This window comes from Poeciliopsis prolifica, unplaced genomic scaffold (genome assembly GCF_027474105.1).
Source record: "Poeciliopsis prolifica strain line A6 unplaced genomic scaffold, Auburn_PproV2 SCAFFOLD014, whole genome shotgun sequence".
NCBI classification, from domain to species: Eukaryota; Metazoa; Chordata; class Actinopteri; order Cyprinodontiformes; family Poeciliidae; genus Poeciliopsis; species Poeciliopsis prolifica.
The window spans coordinates 11,823,824-11,847,386 of record NW_026562389.1 but is presented as its reverse complement, the minus strand read 5'-3'; the positions used below and the strand labels follow the sequence as shown (position 1 = coordinate 11,847,386).

General features: G+C 39.3%; 2 pseudogenes; both read left to right on the top strand.

Moving 5' to 3' along the window:
• The first annotated feature begins 4,795 nt into the window (after nt 1–4,795).
• On the top strand, nt 4,796–10,159 carry LOC129365901 (GTPase IMAP family member 8-like; annotated as a pseudogene).
• A 7,757-nt stretch (nt 10,160–17,916) lies between these two features.
• On the top strand, nt 17,917–22,422 carry LOC129366048 (GTPase IMAP family member 8-like; annotated as a pseudogene).
• Nucleotides 22,423–23,563: the final 1,141 nt, after the last annotated feature.

Sequence of the window (23,563 nt, the reverse complement as noted above, 5' to 3'; positions counted from 1 at the left end):
TTGTCATTACATGTTATTAAAACAATTCCAGGTTTCATCGGCGGTCCCATTCCGGTGTTTGAGAAATCCTGCAAATAAGATTGTGTTTTTATCTTCTTCGCATGCGCATGTTAGTTCAATGTTTATTAAACACAGAACATGTAAACAAACATTACATGTAGACAAACATTACATGTAAACAAACATTACATGTAAACAAACATTACATGTAAACAAACATTACATGTAAACAAACATTACATGTAAACAAACATTACATGTAAACAAACATTACATGTAAACAAACATTACATGTAACAAACATTACATGTACACAAACATTACATGTAAACAAACATTACATGTAGACAAACATTACATGTAAACAAACATTACATGTAAACAAAACAAACATTACATGTACACAAAACATTACATGTAAACAAACATTACATGTAGACAAACATTACATGTAAACAAAACAAACATTACATGTACACAAACATTACATGTAAACAAACATTACATGTAGACAAACATTACATGTAAACAAACATTACATGTAGACAAACATTACATGTAAAACAAACATTACATGTAAAAAAACAAACATTACATGTACACAAACATTACATGTAAACAAACATTACATGTAGACAAACATTACATGTAAACAAACATTACATGTAGACAAACATTACATGTAAACAAAACAAACATTACATGTACACAAACATTACATGTAAACAAACATTACATGTAGACAAACATTACATGTAAACAAAACAAACATTACATGTACACAAACATTACATGTAAACAAACATTACATGTAGACAAACATTACATGTAAACAAAACAAACATTACATGTACACAAACATTACATGTAAACAAACATTACATGTAAACAAAACAAACATTACATGTAGACAAACATTACATGTAAACAAACATTACATGTAGACAAACATTACATGTAAACAAACATTCACTCCAACATGAAACAGACACAAACAAACGTTGGACGCCATCAGAAGTCAGTCAGTCAGTTTTGCATTACAGTCAAATATTTACAGTCAGTGCTCATTTCATATACATATTTTCTTAAATTGAAATGGCCAAATTTACATGAAGCTTCAAATAGAGAAAAGTACTTTTAACAACATATTAATGTTTAAATTCAACTCTAATGTACAGGATCCTGTTTTAAAATTCAGCTTTGTGTACACATACAGAAGAGATCTCAATATAATTTAGTATTACAGCACATAATTTATCATGTTCCTGCTGAAGCACTTAATTAATTAAAAAAACAGTTTTGTTATAACTAATAGTCCCTGGACAACTAAAGGTATTTTAATCTGTCTAAGTTCAAATTTATCACAGCTGTATAGGAATTACCTCTGGTCAATTGAAATGTAACCAAAATATGATATGCTATACCAACGCGTATATAATGCAGCTTATCTGACAGTAGATAGGTGCTCAAAATTAGTGTGACATCGTAGGAAGCGTACAAAATCAGATTAGAATACCACGATGTCTGGAGATGCCATAACAGCCCTTTCTGCACTTGCCACTGCGCGCAAACTTTGTAGCAATGCGGCTGCTACAGGATCTAATTTGGAAAATAGGTGACCAATTTCAATTTATCACCATGTTTTTGGAGCAAAACAAAAAACCCTCTTCTCATCTAACCATCTCTATAAAACATTCAGGAAAGATCGGGAAAAATCCCAGAGTTTGAGTGTCTGCAGGTGTTTTTTCAGCGCTTTGAATGACGTCAACCCAACTTCAATTCACATTTACTTCAATCCTATGTAAAATGTGTGAGCTCATTAATAATCCAAATCCCTTGTCATGACATACTTCTCTCAGAGGTTTCTCAATCTCAGCATAACCCGGTATGAAATGCCTACAATAGCCACAGAGTCCTAAAAAGGACATCAGTTGTTTCTTCGTTTGAGGGAGAGGTATGTTCACAATCGCTTCAATGCGGTTGCTGGAGATAGCTCTGCCTTCGGAGGAAATCACATGACCCAGAAAAGACACAGAAGGCTGAAGATGCCATTGTGGCAAATACTGAACACATGATTCCCCATGTTTTCTAATCATCTCTTCTACAATCGGCCCAAGAGGAACATAATTACTAAATCCATCACTAGGCTCTTTAGAAGAGAAAAGTCCCATTCTCTAATTTACAAACCTCTTACAATTTAAAACGTTTATTTGAAATGTTGACTTCAATTCTCAGTCTAATTTGATAGACCTACAACTCAGTCTAAATTAATAGACTTACAGAAATCAGTCTAAATTAATAGACCTAGGGGAACTCAGTCTGAATCGACAGACCTACAGGACTCGGTCTAAAATTGACAGACCTACAACTCAGTCTAAATAAATAGACCTACCAACCTTAAGATGTTTTGCAGCCCCTCTCAGCTCTGAGTTTATCCTGTCGTGGCTGATCCAACCTGGTGGAGCACCAGAAGAGTCCTCTTTTTCTCAGACAGACCTGCCAGCGGTTTGGAGGAAAAGCAGTTTGAAGGTTTGGTGATCAGCCCTCTCCTGAGGTCCACCGACTTGGATGAACCAGCGAAGGTTCCCGGCCAATGCACCAAATTGTGAAGTGCACAATTCAGAGACTGAGATCCAGACAAAAGTCAGGGAGCAAAAACAATCTTTAATACGTCTGCAGACGGAGAGCAAGAAATCCACTGCATTAGCCACAAATTAGGATCCGCTCTGAGGAACCCAGAGCTGCATAGTTACTTTATTCATCTCTCTTTACTACCGAGGCGGAGACTCAATCTTCCAAGACCAAAGAAAAGAAACAAAGGAAAACATACGAAACCTTGTATGTAATATAATGTAATGTCTATGGGAGGTGAAAACTAAACACTCTGTCTCCATGCAGGGAAGGCCACGGGAAAAACAGCCAGTTCCCAAATAACTGTCTGGGGAAGTTCAGCAACCCTGGAAACTTACTGCAGTAGACACATCATGGTTCATTAGTTTGTACACCGTTTGCAGCTGCACAGAAAAACACCTTGACTATGATACAAAAAACATTACATTTATATGACACATAAAGGAACATCATTTAATACGAATAAAACCTCTTCACAATCGTCACCCAAAGGTTTCCACACTGCAGCAGCTTCGGGTCGGGTTGGGACCAGGAACTGGTCTGACAGCTGACAAAAGGCTTGGATCTGATCCGGTCCAGGTCTGAACCGATTCTGCCTGAAAATGAAAGGACATTTCTGTATCTGTCACCATTTCTAATGGGTCCATCGGGTCCTTCCAGCCCCATTGGGTCCATGTCTGTTTGCAGTCCAGACCAAAGGCTCACTAAGCTTTACAGCAGATGGTTTTGGATCAGGTGGAACATTAATTGATGAATCAGTTTTTTTCTCTTCCAACAGCCAATCAGCAAATCAGTTGCTATAAATATTGATGGATATTGATGGTTTTCAGTCTCTGTTGAAATCAGTTTCTGTCTGTTAAATAACAAGAACATCAAAGTTCATTCATGGTGTTTTTCATTTTGTTTTAATGCCAGAATGTTGTCGGCATCCGGCTGCTTTTCTGTCCCACTCAGACAATCCAACATGCAGCCAATAAAATCTGTTCTGCCTTTTGGTTCCAGAGCCTCAGCATCCAGATGATGATCCTCTGGAACCATTATGTTGTCCTGCTGCTGTAAGCTGGCAGTGATGGAGGATATTTGATACTATCTTAGTATTATCATCTTTAATGTTCCAAATATTTGACCAGTCGTGATTCTTGTCACATCTATCCTCGGCATATTGTTCATATTCTGGATTTTATTTCAGTATCTGAGCTCCGCAGCTGCAGCTCTGTGTGAACCTTGAGATTTTCCTTTAATTAAAACAGAAAATAATTATTAAAGATAGTTTTTTATTATCTAACCCTCTTTACTATTAACATTTGGGATAAAATCAGATCTATTGTGTCAGAGCTTCTTGTTCGTAGTGAGTCTGAGTCCTGGAGTTTACTTGGAGTTTTTTCTGTCAGCTAAAGATGAACTGAGTTTGGATCCTGACTCAGAACGTTTTACCGTGTCTGTGATGCTTCACACTGATGACGTAATGATGATAAAACCTTCATGTGTTTTAATATCATCCATCTCTGTATTCGTGATGCTGCAGGAGTTTCTTCACATTTTTCAGAAAAGGAATAAAGTTCATTCCTCCATCTAGATGCTCTGCATGTTCCACTGACAGCTTTCAACATATTTTCTGATTATTTCCCACCAAATCTCTACGACCAAAACATTTAATATCAAACAGTCATCCAGACAGCAGTGAAGGTCTGATGTAGAAACCCAGAAACATCCTGGGGTAGGATTAGGGTTAGAGGTCAGGGTTAGGGTCAGGTTTAGGGTCAGGGTTGAGGTTAACCCACTGAACCCACTGACTGACTGAACTGTCATTTCAATTGAACAAGTTCCTGACATTCAAAGCGAATAACAGAGGTGATCAACGGCCCACGACCCCTGCTGACTGAGACACATTTAGTTGCTTCTACTGTCTTTTACTCCTTAAGTTCAATAAATGCAACATTTATTAACACTGAACCCAATATGAGTTTATGAAAAATAAACTTTTTATTCATTTAATTAAACCTTTAAGAGTTGAATAAACTGGAGTTTTAATGCAAAGCTTCCCATGTGTCACATGTGAGCCTTTCAGTTTGAGGCCTGCAGCTTTTCTCAGCGTTTTCTGCAGGAATGAGGAAGAACATGGCAGCAGCACCCAGTGCAGGAATTTCACTGGAACATCCTGCAGTCCAACTTCAGCAGAGCAGCAGAGACTCAGAGACAACAAGCTGCTGCAGGAGGAGGATTTATTCAGCTGCGCTTATGTTTCAAGATCATTTCATAGTCCAGATGAGTTTGTAACTTTATTCCTGAGGTCAAAGTCAAACATCAACAGGTGAGTCAGAAAAAATGTTTCTTAAAATGTAAACGGTTCCTGTGAACAAGAAGCTGTTGAAATGATGACCTCATTTTATTTCTGTGTTTTAGGTAAATTGTCATGTCAAAGGTCACGGCCTTTATGAAAATAGTTTCTAGTGATGAGAGTCACTCTGATATTCGCAGCTCTAGAAAAACAACACAGACGTTTTCAGCTCTGTTGCTTTTTTACTGATTTATTTTCTTTGTTGATTTTCTGGTTTAAATTTAGATGCTGATGAAATTTTTGTCTTTCTGGGTTTGAATGCTGATTATGTGGAAGATAGTTTTCTTCCTTTCAGGCGGTTTTATGGATTCCTAACCAGAGCTTGGAGTTTTATTCCCAGAGAAGCTTTAGGAAAAGAGCCAGTAGCAGTGATTTGATCAAACTCTAGTTTTTACCTGATGATGCTGTTTTACCTGAATGTCACCTGAACTGGATTCATCCAGAATCTGATCAGGTCAAACTGATTTTCTCCATTTTTTTGTTCTCAGATGATTTGAAGCTTTTTTTAGTTTCTCATGAACTTGAAGCTCTGCTTGTTTTTCTCTTCCTTAAACTTCCTGTTGATCTGCTTTCTGAGCCAACTGACATTTAATCTTCATCTCTGAACATTCAGTCTTTCTGAGGCAACTGGTTCCTCCCAGCAGAACGCTGTGGAACAACTGGTTGGACTGGATTTCTGCTCCCAGTCACTCAGTGGAAACTAAACTGGTCTCTGTGTCGTTGGTAAATGTTCCAGTCAGACTGAAGACACAATAAATCTGATCAAATCTGATCCAACAGAAATAAATCCATCATTATAATCGTCTATAAAACATTATTTCCATCCAGACTGTGAACATTTCTATTTTTAATTACTATAATTTACAGTTTTTCTCTGGCAGATTTAGGATTCAGTTAAATTATATTTTAATGTTTCTGCTGACTGATAATAATACTGATATTTTGGATCGGCCTAGTTAAAGTCCTCCAACCTGCAGCTCATCACCAAAGATAAAAACATGAGAAACGTTTTGATAGCAAAATGATTTTCTATTGATTATTGAGAAAGTTATGAATAATTATTGATGTTTTACAGAAATGCATTAATTTCAGCCTCAGTGAAGATAAACAATGTTTCTGAGAGTCAAACTGTACAAACTTTAAACTTTAAACTGATTTTACCTCTGATATGTTACAGCAACCTGAGGTTCTGGTCCAGGTTCTGGTCCAGGTTCTTGTTCTGGTTCTGATCCAGGTTCAGGTTCTGGTTCTGGTTCTGGTTCTGATCCAGGTTCTGGTTCTGGTTCAGGTTCTGGTTCTGGCCCAGTGAGACCCAGAGACATCATGGCTGCTGCAGAACCTGGTGAGTTTAGTTAAACCTCTTGAATCATTTGATTAAATCTAAATATTGATTATTGTTTATTGATTAAATCTAAATATTGATTATTGTTTATTGATTAAATCTAAATATTGATTATTGTTAATTGATTAAATCTAAATATTGATTATTGTTTATTGATTAAATCTAAATATTGATTATTGTTTATCTGGTTCATACAGAAACATTTTTCTTTCATGTTTTTATTTTCTCCATGAATGAAAATATTGTAAAGTTTCCATATTGTCATAAAATATTCAGTTTTTGAAGGATTTTTGTTACTTTGTGTTTTAAATGATCAGAGACATGAATTATTGTCTCTGACCTTCATTAACTTGTTCAGCTTCATTCTGGCTTCAGAACCGGACCTTTGGACCGGTCCTCCTCTGGTCGGAGAAATGAATTGATCTCCATGACAGTTTGATCAGAAACAAACGTTTCATTCTGTCTTGTTTTCACATCAATGTTTCCTGCTTTTACTTTATTTCTCTCCACTTTGGGTTTGGATCAGTTATTGAAACTGGTTCTGATCCAGATCAGGAGTTCAGTTCTTGGTTTCTCTGGAGAATTTTAGAACTGATTTTATTTTTCTTCACTTTTTGTCCTTTCAGATCTGCAGCCTGTGAAACGCAGCAACAGCCTGGAACTGATTCCTCCTTCCAGTGAGTTTAACTACTGACTGATTTACTGATAGGAATAAAATCAACATGATTCATATTAAAGTCCTGAAATCCCACAATAATAATTCATGTCTTTGTTGAGAAGATGCAGAATTATTGAACCAGAATCTGATGAAACAAACATCTCAACTTTTTATTTGGATCAAATTCTCTTAATCTTTTTTCTAAAAGCCTGAAGTTTGAATTTATATAAACTTTTGGATCAGAGATCATAAATATTACTGGATCAATACATTAAAAGTTTTCTATCTCTGTGATCTGAATGTTTTCAACTGTTTTAAAGGTTTTATTTTATTTCCAGTGTCTGAGCAGAAGGATGAAGGTTTAACTGTGGCTGAGAAACGCAAACCTCTGAACCTGGTTCTGTTTGGTCCAAATGATCCACTGAAGACGGCAGCAGCCAAGGTCATCCTAGGTCAGCCAGATCTTCCTCCAGAGAGGCTCAGGAAGCAGGGAGAGGTGTTTGGACGTGGGGTTTCTCTGGTGCAGCTGCCTGCCTTGGATGGAAAAGCTCAGCAGGAAGTGATGGAGGAATCCTTCAGGTGTGTCTCCCTCTGTGATCCTGAGGGTGTCCACGCCTTCATCCTGGTCCTGCCTGTGGGTCCCCTCACTGATGAAGACAAGGGAGAGTTACACACCATCCAGGACACATTCAGCTCCAGAGTCAATGACTTCACCACCATCCTCTTCACTGTGGAGTCAGACCCTAAACATCCAGCTGTGGGGAACTTTATAAAGGAGAACAGACACATCCAGGATCTCCTCCAGATCTGTGGAGGAAGATATTTAGTTCTGGACATCAGAGACAGACGGCAGATCCCAGAACTGATGGAGACGCTGGAGAAAAATGATTCATCTTATACGACTAAAACATTATTTTGGGGCCAAATAGAGGATAAACTACAGCTGCAGAATAAAGTGAAGAAGTTTGAATCAAAGTCTGTGACTCCAGGTAAATATGATGTTTATGTAATTCAGATATAAAAGACTTTTTTCTCCACTTATTTACATGAAGTTTAATATTATTGTATATATATACAGGATGATCCCAGCAGTTCTTTTTATTAACTTATTGCTCAGTTTGAGTTTTTACAGTGAAATGTTATAATAATTCATCTGAGACTTAAAAACATACAAACAGTAAAAAATCTCCTGTTTTTCTGCCTGATATCAGGAAACAACTGAGATGTTGAATGATACAAATCAACTTTCTGACAGATAAAATTCATTTATGTTTTCCAAATAACTTTAAATAAATTACTTATAATAACAGAAATGATGGAACAAAGCAGAAGTTTTCATCATAATGGTTGTGAGGATTCTGTCTCATAACTTTCTACCATTTATTAATCTTCATTCTAACTCAGATCCTGAGCAGATCCCGGTATCAGATCATCTCCGGATCGTTCTGGTCGGGAAGACGGGCGGCGGGAAGAGTTCATCAGGAAACACCATCCTGGGCAGGAGACAGTTTGAAGCTAAAGCGTCTCAACTGTCGGTCACTAAAAGCTGTCAGAAAGCCCAGACTGAGATCGCAGGGCGGCGGGTCGTTGTGGTCGACACGCCTGGCCTGTTTGACAACACGCTGGACGCCGGCCAGGTGGACGAGGAGCTGCTGAAGTGCATCAGCCTGCTGGCGCCGGGGCCACACGTCTTCCTGCTGGTGCTGCAGGTCGGCAGATTCACCGAGGAAGAGAAACTCACTTAAGACAAATGAAGAAAGTTTTTGGTAAAAACTCAGAAGATTTCACCATCATCCTGTTCACGGAGGAGACAAACTGAACTATGAGGAGAAAACAATAGAGCAGTACATTAGAGAGGGAAGAAATGAATCCTTTAACAAGCTGCTCAGAGACTGTGGAGGAAGATATCATGTTTTTAATAATTATGACAAAGAGAACCGATCACAAGCCAATGAACTGATCCAGAAGATCAATAAGATGGTGAAGCAGAACGGAGGAAACTGCTTCACCAGCGAGATGCTGCAGGAGGCCGAAGCTGCAATACAGAGAGAGGTGAAGAGAATCCTGCAGGACAAAGAAGAAGAAATTCACAAACTGAAGGAGGAGCTTGAAAAGAAACACAAAGAAGAAAAAGAATCACTGAGAAGAAAAATGGAAGAACAGAGAGAAGAGATGGAAAAAGAGAGAAAACAGAGAGAAGAACAATTTCAAGAGATGGAAGAAAACATGAGGAAGGAGCGAGAGCAGAAAGACAGAGAACAGAGAGAAAGAGAAGAGGAAGAGAAGAAAAGACAAGAGCAGGAAGAACGACAACAACAGCAGTGGGAAAAAGAACGACAAGATTTAGAGAAAAAGATCCAACAGGAATCAAAAGAAAAGGAAACAATCGACAGGAAACTGGAAGAGACGAGAAAACAGATGGAGGAAAAACGAGACGCCTGGGAGAAGGAAAGAAAGGAGTGGTGGGAAAATCGACACCGAGAAGAACAAGAGAGACGAGAAGAACTGAAGAGACTCCAGGACAAATACGAGAAAGAAAGACAGAAATATGAAAACCAGAGGAGAAAAGATGATGAGAGGAGGAGAGAACTGGAGAAGGAGAGAAAAGAATTAGAGCAAAAATATCAGAAACAAGTGGAGGAAGTAAAGAGGAAGTTTGAAGACGAAGCCAGAAAACGAGCAGAAGAATTTAATGAGTTCAAAGAAAAATACAAGAAAGATTTTTCTGCTCTGCTGCGAAAACAAGAAGAGAAACAACAGAAAGAAAAACTTAGAATGAACCGAATAAACACATAAAACTTCATGTTTCTGATAAATAGGATAAAAATTAATGAATCATAGAAAGAAAAACAAAAGATGTCAGAAAAAAACACAGAGTGATGCATCACAACGTCCTGAAGATCTTTGGTTTCAGTAAAGTTTAAAACTATTTTAGTTTCTTTTGATCTTTACATTTAATTTAATCAGAGTAAATTTGGTTTAAAACATTTTACTTTATTAAATATTATTAATAAATTAATAATCCAACATCAGAAACAAACATTGTTATTAAATGTAATATTTCTGTTTTTTTTATTTTGCTTTGTCTTCAATATCAGGAATTCTTCTGCTTTTTATTTGTTTCACATTTTCTTGTTTTTTATTTTATAAATGAAACAATTAATTAACAAACAAGTTGACATGTAAATTTCTGTTCATTTATTTGTATTTTTATTATATATTGTTTTACAACTAAAGTATGAAAATTGTAGATGTGAAATTATGAGTAACTTGTATAAAGTTGGGATTGGTTCTTATTGCAGCAATAAAACATGTTTAATGTGATTATTTGAAGTTTTGTTTTCTTAGTGTGAATAATTGTTTCTGAAAATAATTTGTGTTTATTTGTTGATTCTTCATTTCAGTCAGAAAATGATAAACATTTAATTTTAATCATCATAAATCTGATGCTGCAGAAACATTCATTCTTCATGATGAACCATCAGGAATCTGAAACTGTTCAAGTTTTACTGGATGTTTTTCTGCTTGTGTTTGATTTGAAACATGATTTTTCAAAATAAAGTTGGTATCAATGTCTCTCATTGTGTCTTTATTCATGGTTTTATACCAGATCATGTTATAATCCCAGTCAGTTCTGCATCAGCTGCAGGTTTTCATGTTATCAGTTCAGAAACGCAGATTTGAAGAATTTCCTTCATTTGTTCAGGAGACAAAAACAGAAACTCCAGAGAGACGAGGAGCAAAAACCTGAGCTAAAAGTCTGAAGAAGTTTAGAGTTTAGAGCGACGGAGCCAACAGTCTGAACTGGAAAACTTCTGATCACATTTATTTTACTGAAGCAAAAAACATGCTTCTGTCTGCTCCTGATTTGATTATGATAAATTCTTATAGGTCGAACCAACAAAATGACATTCCGACCAGGATGGCCTTTTCCCAGTTTTTCCATGATCTCCTTTAAATAATGTGATTTACTGGAGTTTTGCAGTTTGGAGGTGGGAGGGATCAGCAGCTGCTCTGACCAATAGGGATCCGTCTTTAAGACCCGCCCAGGACGTTCCTGTTCTCTGAACTCAAACTCTTTGAATTCATCCTGACCAGATGCCTGAGCCTCAACTGGCTCCTCTCGATGCGGAGGAGCAGCGGCTCTACTCTGAGCTTCTCCCCCAATCCATGCTCCCATTTTGGCTGCTTGTATCTGAGATCTCGTTCTTTCAGTCATGACCCAAGGTTCATGACCATAGATGAGGGTGGGAACAACGATCGACCGTAAAACTAGAGCGTTGCTTTTTGGCTCAGCTCTCTCTTCACCATGACGGACCGGTACTGTGCTGCTTCACGGTGGACGCTGCGCCAGTCGGCCTACCGTTCTCCCGCTCCCTTCTTCCCTCATTCATGAACAAGATCTTGAGATACTTAAACTCCTCCACTTGGGGCAGGACATCCCCCCCGACCCGGAGAAGCACTCTACCCTTTTCCGGCTCAAGACCACGGCGTCGGACTTGGAGGAACTGGTCCTCATCCCGGCCGTTTCACACTCGGCTGCGAACCGCTCCAGCGAGAGCTGCAGATCACATCTTGATGAAGCCAATAGGACCAGATCCGCTAAAAGCAGAGATGGATCCTATGGTCACCAAATCGGATCCCCTCAACACCCTGGCTGGTCTAGAAATTCTGGTCATAAAAGTAATGAACAGATTCGGTGACAAAGCTCAGCCCTGGAGGAGTCCAACCCTCACCGGGAACGAGCCAGACTTACTGCCAGCAAAGCCGACCAGACTCTGACACCGGTCATACAGGGACCTGACAGCCCGTTTCAAAGGGCCCGGTACCCCAGACTCCCGGAGAACCCCCCACAGGGCACCCCGAGGGACATGGTCAAACGCCTACTCCAAGTCCACAAAACACATATAGATCGGTTGGGCGAACTTCCATGCACCCTCCAGGACCCTGCTGAGGGTGTAGAGCTGGTCCTGTGTTCCACGACCACAATCAGAATCACACTGCTCTTCCTGAATCTCATGTTCAACTATCCAATGGACCCTCCTCCCCAGGACCCCCGAATAGACCTCGCCAGAGAGGCTTAAGAGTGTGACACCCTATAGTTGGAGCACACCCTCCGGTTCCCCTTTTGAAACAGGGGGACCACCACCCCAGTCTGCCAATCCAGGGGAACTGCCCCTGGATTGGCAATATCCAGGGACAGTTGGGGTCCCTGCAATATTGTCCATACGTTCTGGATGTTGTAGGGTTGTGTTGGTTGACGCGACTGCAATATTGTATGGACGATATTGCAGAGTCGCATCAACCAACACAACCCTACAACATCCAGAGCCTTAAGAAACTCTGGGCGAATCTCATCCACCCCCAGGGGCCTGCCACCGAGGGCCTCGACCCCAGAGATTGGAGAGCCCAACCCAGAGTCCCCAGGCCCAGCTTCCTCAACGGAAGGTATGTTGATGGGATTCAAGAGGTCTTCGAAGTACTCCGCCCACCAGCCCACAACGTCCCGAGTTGAGGTCAGCAGCTCACCATCCCCACTGAAAACAGTGTTGGTGCTGCACTGCTTCCCCGTCCTGAAATGCCGGATGGTGGACCAGAATCGCCTGGAAGCCATACGGAAGTCTTTCTTCACGCCCGAGTTTTTGCCTCAGCAACCACCCGAGCCACACGCTGCTTCACCTGCTGGTACCCATCAGCTGCTTCCAGAGTCCCACAGGCTAAAAGGTCTGATAGGACTTCTTCTTCAGCCTGACAGCATCCCTCACTGAAGGTGTCCACCAAGGGGTTCGAGGGTTGTTGCCGCGACAGGCACCAACAACATGGTCCACTCAGACTCAATGTCCCCCACCTCACCAGGGAAGTGTTTAAAGTTCTGTCAGAGATGGGAGTTAAAGCTCCGTCTCACAGAGGACTCCGCCAGATGTTCCCAGCAGACCTTCACAGCATGTCTGGGTCTGCCAGGTCTGACCAGCATCCTCCCCCACCACCGGAGCCAATCACCACCAGGTAGTGGTCAGTGAACAACTCCGCTCCTCTCTTCACCCAAGTACGGCCGCAGATCCGATGAAACAATGGCAAGATCAATCATCGAACTCCAGCCTCGGGTGTCCTGGTGCCAAATGCACATATGGACACCCTTATGCCTGAACATGGTGTTCATTATGGACAATCCGTGTCGAGCACAGAAGTCCAACAACAGAACATCACTCGAGTTCACATCAGAGGGAGTGTTCCTCCCAACCACACCCCTCCACTGTCATTACCCACGTGAGCGTTGAAGTCCCCCAGCAAAACGAGGGAGTCCCCAGGAGGGGCACTCTCCAGTACTCCCTCTAAGGACTCCAAGAAGGGTGGGTAGGCTGAACTGTCATTTCGGCCCATAAGAACAAACGACAGTCAGAACCCGTCCCCCCACCTGTAGGCGGAGGGAGGCTACTCTCTCGTTCACCAGGGTAAACCCCAACGTACAGGCGCCGAGATGGGGAGCAACAAGTCTGCCCACTCCTGCTCGACGCCTCTCACCATGGGCACCAGAGTGGAGGTACATCCAGCCCCTCTCAAGGAGGCTGGTTCCACAACCAAAGCCCTGTGTCGAGGTGAGACCGACTATTTCTAGCCGGAACCTCTCAACCTCACACACCAGCTCCGGCTCCTTCCCCACCAGAGAGGTGACATTCCACATCCCAAGAGCCAGCTTCAGTAACCGAGAATCGGATCGCCAGGACCGATTCCACCCTCCCTCGGCCACCACCCATCACACACTGCACCCGACCCCTTTGGCCCTTCCCATAGGTCAGGGGTGGGCACTCCATGTCCCTGCAACTTTTAGATGTATCTCTACTTCAACACCTGAGTCAAATACTGAGGTCATTAGCAGGTCTCTGGAGAACTTGATTGCATTTAGGAGGTGATTCAGCTATTGGACAGGTGTGTTGGATCAGGGAGACAACCAAGAGTTGCAGGACACCGGCCCTCGAGGACCAGGAGATCCCATCCCTGCCATAGGTGGTGAGCCCATTGGAAGAGGGACCCATGTCTCCTCTTCGGACTGAGCCCGGTCGGGCTCCATGGGTAAAAGCCCGGCCAGCAGGCGCTCGCCAATGTGCCCCACCTCCAGGCCTGGCTCCAGGGTGGAGCCCTGGTGACCCACGTCCGGGCGAGGACGCTGGTCCTCCCCCGCCCTTATTTCAAAAATAAAATATTTCAATAAAAGATAAGATAAAAGTCTTTATTGTCATTGTCACAGGAACAACAAAATTTTAAAAAGTGCCATCAGTCAGTGCATACGATTAATGTACTATCTCATAATTTATACACCATGTATAAAAATAAATAACCAATAGCTGATGCACATCGTTCATGATGATTGATGGTTATGTTTTGGTTGCATTTAGTTTTGTTATTGCTTTCAGGTAAAAACCGTCTCTCAGACGGTTGGTTCTTGTTCTGATGGTTCTGCATCGTCTCCCTGAAGGCAGCAGTGTAAACAGAGAACGTCTGGGTGGGAAGTGTCCTTTATGATACAACTCAATTTACAGTTAAATGTTTGATTGAACTTTTCTGCAAAGCCAAATTATTCCACCCTCCATTTGCACAGATGTGAATAAACAGTAAAAGTTACTTTTTGCTATTAATGAAATGAACCCAAAAGAATCATTTTGGGTTCAGGAGCTTCAGCTGCAGAACTTTATGGACTCGGGTTTTTCTGCGTTTCCATGTCAGGATCTGCAGGAGGAAATGAGACGATGATAAAACTATATTGTTAGCAGATATAATGTAAACCAAATATTAATTATTAACAGGAGAAACAGCAGAGATCTGACCTTTTCTGCCCTCTGAGGGAATTAAAATATATTTAATAACTCATATATTTATCACCAATGTGATAAAAACAAAAACTACAATAAAAGTTCTGCTTTTACTGGAAAGGGTGGACAACATGTCATTATTATTTAGAAACAGCTTTTCTGATGATTTAGTTTTCAATCTTTGATAAATTTATTATCTTTTCTAATTTTATTCTTAGACTGAATTCAGGGTTTCTAACACTGAACATACTTCATTGTTTAATTGCTCTTCAGATCCTGATGCATCTATTATTATTATATCTATTATTACTTTACTATTATTACATTACTGCAACATTTAATCTGAAAATATCATGCAAAACAAAGTCAGTTTGACCGTAGTTCCTGTAGTTTTAGCTGATTCTATGATTTCTTGTCTTTCCTCTGGTTTCCATGCTGATGTTTTCTCTTCCTGTCTGAACTCAACATGTGACTGAATGAAGAAGTCAGAATAATTCAGCTGTGAGGTGGAGTGAAGGCGTTGGACTGGTTATTTTTTACAGTATTTGTGGCTCAACAGAGAAGAAGTGGAGGTCATGCAGTAAACGGCTTGGGAATGGAACCGCTGCGTTACAGACTGCTACCTGCTAATGGCGCCGGCTCTCCCACTGAGTCACGCAGCGCCTCAGGGCTGATCCTTCGTCTGATAACTGCTTCCTGTCAGACGGGCTGAACTGCTGCTTATCAACACGTCTCCATAAATTAAAACCCTAAAATCCATAAACAGAAACTGTTTCAGTTTTATTAATGTTGGATCCATTCAGACGAGGAGAAAAACCTTAAAATACTGCAGGAAGAGCAATAAAGGAGTTTATTCCTCATGTTCTCCAAACATTTCTACATTATAGATCTTGAATATTTCCCAGCAGCCACGGCGTTAAATAGATGAAGCAGCAGAAACTGTTCTGGGATCCGTTCACCGTTTCTGTGAACTGAAGATGCTGATGAACCAGTTGGACTGATGGAAGCTGCTCAGCCTGCTGCTGGTCAGACTGGAACAAACTGGAGTCTCAGTTTCACAGCTTGAGCTGAAGAAACGTCTCAACGTGAGATTTGTTGGCAGCTGCAGAAAAATAACTCCGATTAAAGAGAAAGTGTTCAGAGTGAAGTTTAGTCAGCTTCTAATCTATTCAAATAGATTGAAGCTTAATTCTGACGGGGACAGATGGAGGGAAAGGCCTGGCTGGATCAGTTTCAGTTGTTTTCTGTTTGCACTGTGTGAATCTTGCTGGTCTGGTTCAGCCTGAACTCTGCAGGTTTTTGAAGGAAGTGTCAGGAAAACCTTCAGTTGCTGCTGGAATGAGGAAGATCATGTCAGTGAAACACCCAGTGCAGGAATTTCACCAAACTGTCAAACGTCTGAAAGGCAGCAGAAACAGCAGCAGAGATTTCATGACTAAAGTTGAACTTTATTTCTTCATATCATCTTATTTTGATAGGAAACATCTGGTTCTGACTGGAAAGGACTTTTTCCTTCAGTCCAAACTTCATGGTGACATCACTGAGCTTCAGCAGGTGAGTCAGTTTAAATCAGTGATTTTATAAGATTTACTAGAAATATTGCTGTGAAAATTAATAACAGGTCAAAGTTTTCAACACTTAAAAAGAATAAAATCCAGGAGAAATCAATCTGATTCTAATTTTATTCCCTGCAGAAAGAAGATTATTTTGAAGTTTTTATGTTTCAGTTTTATGAAACCCAGTTTGAGCAAAATGTTGATATTTACATGTAAATGTAAGTAATATTTATTTACAGTGTGGCTGCAGTCAGACACTTTAACTGATCACAAGAAGTTTGGTTTGAAAATGAGTTTTATTCAGTGTGAGTTTATGATTCAGCCGTCAGAAAAAGTAATAAATTAAATCCTGCATCAGTAATTTAAACATGTTTATTGTTTTTAATCTTCTTTCTTCTCCATCTGAACTTTCTAAACTGTTTTTCTGCTTTTGAATCATAAAGTAAAACCTTAGATTGTAAAAATTGTTTTTTAACAAAAGGTAAGTTTTACAAGATGATTTAAAAAAATAAAAATTAGTTAATTTTTTTACATCCTCATGTTCGGTAATTCAAAACTTATTAACTTTTTTTGATTTGTGCAGCAATCAAAACTATTTTTCTGGTTTTGACTGAAGGACCAATCACAGATTAAATCTGATCAAATTGATATTTTTCTGGATTTAAACTTTATTTATCTAGGATAAAATAAACACTCAATGATATTTAAATCTTTTTATTTGTCCTGAAACAGCAGAAGATTGAAATCAAGTTAATGTCAATAATCAGATTTTAATTCAGCAGTTGATTCTAATATAAATCCAGTCAGATTTTTCTGTTCTTGTTCTGGAAGTCGTCTAAAACCCGACCTTTGACCTCAGTGAGTCTGGAGGATCAGGATTTGCTGCTTCCTGCTTTCATGTCTCAGTGGATCATAAACGCTGATCCAGTTTATGGTGGATGATTTCTGACTAAATCTGCATTTAGTCCTAATTTATCCATGATGAAAGAGGAAACATGATTCTAAAGTGATTCATTTTAATCTGAACGGAAATATGGGAGAAAAAGGGAATAATCTCACTGAATGAACTTAGGCTACGGTCTTCTTCAGGGTCAGAGGTCACTCTGGGGTTGGAAGCCGTTCACACAGACGTCTCTCTGGGTTTGACTTTAATCTGTAACATAAACAACAGCAAAAAGACCTGCTGTGTGAACGCAGCCTCAGTGGTTCTGTTTTTGTTTTAAAATGTCTTGGTTCTGGTTCTGGTTCTGGTTCTGGTTCTGGTTCCTCGGTTTGTAGTTTGAAGCGTTTAGCTGCTGCTCTAAGAACACACTGCCTGTAAAATGTCTCCTGGGTTGGGATCAATTTGAACCTCAGAAAAGAAGAAAAAGTTTCTAGATCTCACTAATCTCAGGTTTTTACTGCAAATAAACCAAAATAAAAAGCATCAAAGATCCTTAAACTGAAAATATTGATATTTATGTATTTACTTAGGTTATAAATGCTGATTTTCTTTGTGATGTATTTTAATACCTTTGCTCTTTTATGCTTGTTAAAACCAGATTTAAGCAGATTTCCTGTCCACTGTTGTAAACACAGACATCATGGCAGCAGGAGGACATGGTGAGTTCAGAGACCGTCGTATTAAACTCCTTCAGTAACAGAGACATGAGATGAGATGAAAGACTCAGAGCTGCTAAAACCAGATTCTGTTTTTTTACTGTTCATCTTATTTAGATTAAATTAACAATAAACTCAAATTGTTTTTCTGGTGTGAATGTCGTCTTAACTTTAGGATGTTTGAAAATGGTTGAATGTGACGCATCAATAATTTAATAACATTAATATGTATTTTGTCTTCAGAGTCTGAACTCAGGGTGGTTCTGCTGGGTGGGTTTTTGTCCCAAAGGAATTTTGTTTGGAACTTCATTCATTGAAGACGATGGACTGAATAACAAATCAATAATTGTCATCAACACTCCAAATCTATTGGATCCCACAAAGGACAACGAGGCAAAGTTCATTAGAAACATCGCCAGACTCTCAGCTCCTGGACCTCATGTGTTCCTGTTGGTTCTACAACCTAAATTCTTCAACGAAGAAGAAAAAACTGGATTTGCAAAGTCCTTGAAACCTTCAGTGATCGATCATTTGATCACTCATTGGTACTGGTTCTGAGGTCCAGAAAAGAAAATACGGATTTGAATGAAAATTCCAAATTGGCACTAACTCAGCTAATTGAAAGATGCAAACATAAAACATTAGAGATAGAGGACATACTTGAACACAAGAACACTGATCTTTCTAATCTGATGTCTTATTTTGACAACATTGTGAAAAAAAATAATGGAGAACATGTGAAATGTGCGAGGTTAGAGAATGCAGCGATGTTTCTATCAGCAGATGACTCCCAGATATTAAAGAAACTTAAAGCTTCAGTTGTAACTCCCATTAAAGACATTGGTAAGAGCACAAAATGTGTAACAAAATTGTTGACATGATTGTGACATGCATTTACTTTATATTATCTAAATTTGATGTCATATTTTACAGGTCTTAATGCAGTTAAACAAATTAATTCTCGACTATCATCCTTTTGGGGACACTTTTCATCTGGCAGTAAGTTCAAATATCACAATTTTAGTCCAAATGTAAATAAAGTTACTCAACAGCAATGGTAACAGACTGGAATTAACATCAGAAAAATATCACACTAGGAGAAAAACATAATCTATTTTATGGCATAATATAACGTCTCTGTAAAAACTTTCTCAAATATTCATTAACAAGGATGTAATTAATGACATTTTTTACAGATGAAGTACAGAAATAAACACAGAAAACACTAAGAAAATTTCTGTACTTTCAGATGTGAATAATAGACCCTTAAACCTGGTTCTGTTTGGTCCAAATGATCCACTGAACGGCAGCAGCCAAGGTCATCCTAGGTCAGCCAGATCTTCCTCCAGAGAGGCTCAGGAAGCAGGGAGAGGTGTTTGGACGTGGGGTTTCTCTGGTGCAGCTGCCTGCCTTGGATGGAAAAGCTCAGCAGGAAGTGATGGAGGAATCCTTCAGGTGTGTCTCCCTCTGTGATCCTGAGGGTGTCCACGCCTTCATCCTGGTCCTGCCTGTGGGTCCCCTCACTGATGAAGACAAGGGAGAGTTACACACCATCCAGGACACATTCAGCTCCAGAGTCAATGACTTCACCACCATCCTCTTCACTGTGGAGTCAGACCCTAAACATCCAGCTGTGGGGAACTTTATAAAGGAGAACAGACACATCCAGGATCTCCTCCAGATCTGTGGAGGAAGATATTTAGTTCTGGACATCAGAGACAGACGGCAGATCCCAGAACTGATGGAGACGCTGGAGAAAAATGATTCATCTTATACGACTAAAACATTATTTTGGGGCCAAATAGAGGATAAACTACAGCTGCAGAATAAAGTGAAGAAGTTTGAATCAAAGTCTGTGACTCCAGGTAAATATGATGTTTATGTAATTCAGATATAAAAGACTTTTTTCTCCACTTATATACATGAAGTTTAATATTATTGTATATATATACAGGATGATCCCAGCAGTTCTTTTTATTAACTTATTGCTCAGTTTGAGTTTTTACAGTGAAATGTTATAATAATTCATCTGAGACTTAAAAACATACAAACAGTAAAAAATCTCCTGTTTTTCTTCCTGATATCAGGAAACAACTGAGATGTTGAATGATACAAATCAACTTTCTGACCGATAAAAATCATTTATGTTTTCCAAATAACTTTAAATAAATTACTTATAATAACAGAAATGATGGAACAAAGCAGAAGTTTTCATCATAATGGTTGTGAGGATTCTGTCTCATAACTTTCTACCATTTATTAATCTTTATAATCTTCATTCTAACTCAGATCCTGAGCAGATCCCGGTATCAGATCATCTCCGGATCGTTCTGGTCGGGAAGACGGGCGGCGGGAAGAGTTCATCAGGAAACACCATCCTGGGCAGGAGACAGTTTGAAGCTAAAGCGTCTCAACTGTCGGTCACTAAAAGCTGTCAGAAAGCCCAGACTGAGATCGCAGGGCGGCGGGTCGTTGTGGTCGACACGCCTGGCCTGTTTGACAACACGCTGGACGCCGGCCAGGTGGACGAGGAGCTGCTGAAGTGCATCAGCCTGCTGGCGCCGGGGCCACACGTCTTCCTGCTGGTGCTGCAGGTCGGCAGATTCACCGAGGAAGAGAAACTCACTTTAAGACAAATGAAGAAAGTTTTTGGTAAAAACTCAGAAGATTTCACCCTCATCCTGTTCACCGGAGGAGACAAACTGAACTATGAGGAGAAAACAATAGAGCAGTACATTAGAGAGGGAGCAGATGAATCCTTTAACAAGCTGCTCAGAGACTGTGGAGGAAGATATCATGTTTTTAATAATTATGACAAAGAGAACCGATCACAAGCCAATGAACTGATCCAGAAGATCAATAAGATGGTGAAGCAGAACGGAGGAAACTGCTTCACCAGCGAGATGCTGCAGGAGGCCGAAGCTGCAATACAGAGAGAGGTGAAGAGAATCCTGCAGGACAAAGAAGAAGAAATTCACAAACTGAAGGAGGAGCTTGAAAAGAAACACAAAGAAGAAAAAGAATCACTGAGAAGAAAAATGGAAGAACAGAGAGAAGAGATGGAAAAAGAGAGAAAACAGAGAGAAGAACAATTTCAAGAGATGGAAGAAAACATGAGGAAGGAGCGAGAGCAGAAAGACAGAGAACAGAGAGAAAGAGAAGAGGAAGAGAAGAAAAGACAAGAGCAGGAAGAACGACAACAACAGCAGTGGGAAAAAGAACGACAAGATTTAGAGAAAAAGATCCAACAGGAATCAAAAGAAAAGGAAACAATCGACAGGAAACTGGAAGAGACGAGAAAACAGATGGAGGAAAAACGAGACACCTGGGAGAAGGAAAGAAAGGAGTGGTGGGAAAATCGACACCGAGAAGAACAAGAGAGACGAGAAGAACTGAAGAGACTCCAGGACAAATACGAGAAAGAAAGACAGAAATATGAAAACCAGAGGAGAAAAGATGATGAGAGGAGGAGAGAACTGGAGAAGGAGAGAAAAGAATTAGAGCAAAAATATCAGAAACAAGTGGAGGAAGTAAAGAGGAAGTTTGAAGACGAAGCCAGAAAACGAGCAGAAGAATTTAATGAGTTCAAAGAAAAATACAAAAAAGATTTTTCTGCTCTGCTGCGAAAACAAGAAGAGAAAATGAGAAAAACTGAAGAGAAACAACAGAAAGAAAAACTTAGAATGAACCGAATAAACACATGAAACTTCATGTTTCTGATAAATAGGATAAAAATTAATGAATCATAGAAAGAAAAACAAAAGATGTCAGAAAAAAACACAGAGTGATGCATCACAACGTCCTGAAGATCTTTGGTTTCAGTAAAGTTTAAAACTATTTTAGTTTCTTTTGATCTTTACATTTAATTTAATCAGAGTAAATTTGGTTTAAAACATTTTACTTTATTAAAAATCATTAATAAATTAATAATCCAACATCAGAAACAAACATTGTTATTAAATGTAATATTTCTGTTTTTTTTATTTTGCTTTGTCTTCAATATCAGAAATTCTTCTGCTTTTTATTTGTTTCACATTTTCTTGTTTTTTATTTTATAAATGAAACAATTAATTAACAAACAAGTTGACATGTAAATTTCTGTTCATTTATTTGTATTTTTTATTATATATTGTTTTACAACTAAAGTATGAAAATTGTAGATGTGAAATTATGAGTAACTTGTATAAAGTTGGGATTAATTTGGTTCTTATTGCAGCAATAAAACATGTTTAATGTGATTATTTGAAGTTTTGTTTTCTTAGTGTGAATAATTGTTTCTGAAAATAATTTGTGTTTATTTGTTGATTCTTCATTTCAGTCAGAAAATGATAAACATTTAATTTTAATCATCATAAATCTGATGCTGCAGAAACATTCATTCTTCATGATGAACCATCAGGAATCTGAAACTGTTCAAGTTTTACTGGATGTTTTTCTGCTTGTGTTTGATTTGAAACATGATTTTTCAAAATAAAGTTGGTATCAATGTCTCTCATTGTGTCTTTATTCATGGTTTTATACCAGATCATGTTATAATCCCAGTCAGTTCTGCATCAGCTGCAGGTTTTCATGTTATCAGTTCAGAAACGCAGATTTGAAGAATTTCCTTCATTTGTTCAGGAGACAAAAACAGAAACTCCAGAGAGACGAGGAGCAAAAACCTGAGCTAAAAGTCTGAAGAAGTTTAGAGTTTAGAGCGACGGAGCCAACAGTCTGAACTGGAAAACTTCTGATCACATTTATTTTACTGAAGCAGAAAAACATAAAATGGTAACAGATCAGGCTTCAGACTCTGGCAAACGAGCAAAGTCTTTATTTCATCGTTTGCAAACGGAGGAAACGCAGCAGATGCAGCACAGCAGCTGTTCCTGCAATGAGTTCTGTACTGCAAGATCTCACTATATGTAAAACTCTTCACACAATGTGGACTGCTGGGCTCAGAACCAGGTCCAGTTCAACCGGTTTGATCCTTACCGAAGTTCATTTCTTAGATAATAAACATCTTAGTTCTGTTTCAAGAGTCAGATTAGCTAATGGAACAATTTGGCATAACAGGAACATCATCAGACCTCATTCATGCACTCAGCACCTTAATCTGAGCTTCTGACATTCAATGGAAAAACTGGTTAAACCTCAGAGCTCATCCCATCTAAACTAACTGTCTAAACTAACTAGTCTGATCAGTTAACAGACTCTGGCGCCTTGCTGCGTATGTGTGGTGAAGCATTAATCCTCTCATCAGTTTGCTGTGAGAGCAGCAGGAAACCCATCGACTTCTGCAGAGACTTTATCCATGTTTTCTAGCAGACTGAGTGAATACTGATGAAGTTAAATGAGTAAAAGAATTAAATAAGATTGTTAAAATAAATAATAATAACTCATCCTGACTTGATGAGACTGTAATATCCTCCTGAGGATTCCTAAGATGAAATAATGTCTTAAATGGGAAGTTAAATATTAGATATGGAATATTAATAATGTCTTACTGTCTGGAGTTTTGCAGTTTGGAGGTGGGCGGGACCAGCAGCTGCTTTACTCTGCTCTGGCCAATAGGAATCCATCTTTACGCCCCGCCCAGGAAGTTCCTGTTCTCTGAACTCAAAACTCTTTGAATTCAAGCAAAAACAGAGA